The sequence below is a fragment of the Notothenia coriiceps genome, unplaced genomic scaffold (genome assembly GCF_000735185.1).
Source record: "Notothenia coriiceps isolate Sejong01 unplaced genomic scaffold, NC01 NC01_scaffold00007694, whole genome shotgun sequence".
Taxonomy (NCBI): domain Eukaryota; kingdom Metazoa; phylum Chordata; class Actinopteri; order Perciformes; family Nototheniidae; genus Notothenia; species Notothenia coriiceps.
This window is the reverse complement of record NW_011340395.1, coordinates 70,415-71,398: the sequence shown is the minus strand read 5'-3', so window position 1 is coordinate 71,398 and position 984 is coordinate 70,415.

Here is a 984-nt window from a genome sequence, read left to right as displayed (position 1 = left end):
GCCCGCAGGGCTGCAGGGGAACAGACCTGGCCTCATCTAATCCCAACTAATGTGGGGGGGGAGGAACCCAGTAAAAAAACGCAAAGTACAACCAGTACAATGTTCAGTACGTTGGCTTTCATTAAACCCCACCTCAACTGTTGGTTATCGGAATTTGACACACAGCACACCACCACACACACACACACACAACACACACCCACACAACACACGCGCGGCGCACGACACCACGCACGCACACAAACACACACACATGCATGCACTCCAAATGAAATTTCGAGTATTTAAAACGTTGACGACTATAGCTCCGTCAATGTCCCTTTTATAATTTAGTCCTATTTAATTTATTTTTAACCGTTACAAATTACAAATATACTCCACTGCGCCGTATGAAGTCCACCATTTATCCGTGTAGTAGATTTACACACACACAAGACATACACACACACAGGTAACTAGGGGTTTTGCGAAATTTCCCCTTGGGGGTACAAGATGTCAAATAATAATTACGACACATAACCAAGCAATAAAAGAAAAAAAAAGATCAGATCTAAATGGTTTGTGCTTTGCACAATTAGAAAACAAATCGTTTTCCGTAGTTAAAATTTGGTCTAGAGTCAAGTAAGTCTGAAGGAGAGACTGACTGTTGGTTGCTAGAAGCCTCATTTTGCCATTTGTGTCGGTTCACGTTTTGTTAGAACGAATACATATCTCTGTTTTGTTTTATTATTTTTAGATACATTACATTCAGTAATTCATATATAAATTTTTACTGTAAGGTACTAACAAATACGTTTACAGAATAAAGAATTTATTTATTTATTTATTACATAGCAAAGATGTGTCACTAAATATCACTTTGTACGTACAAATAAACAGATAGTTTTAACCTTCTAGAGATCGTTACTCGTGATCAGATGTTGAGACTGTAGGGGGAAGAAATGTAAATTCAATAGTTGGGTCCTTGGACTGTAACATAAACAT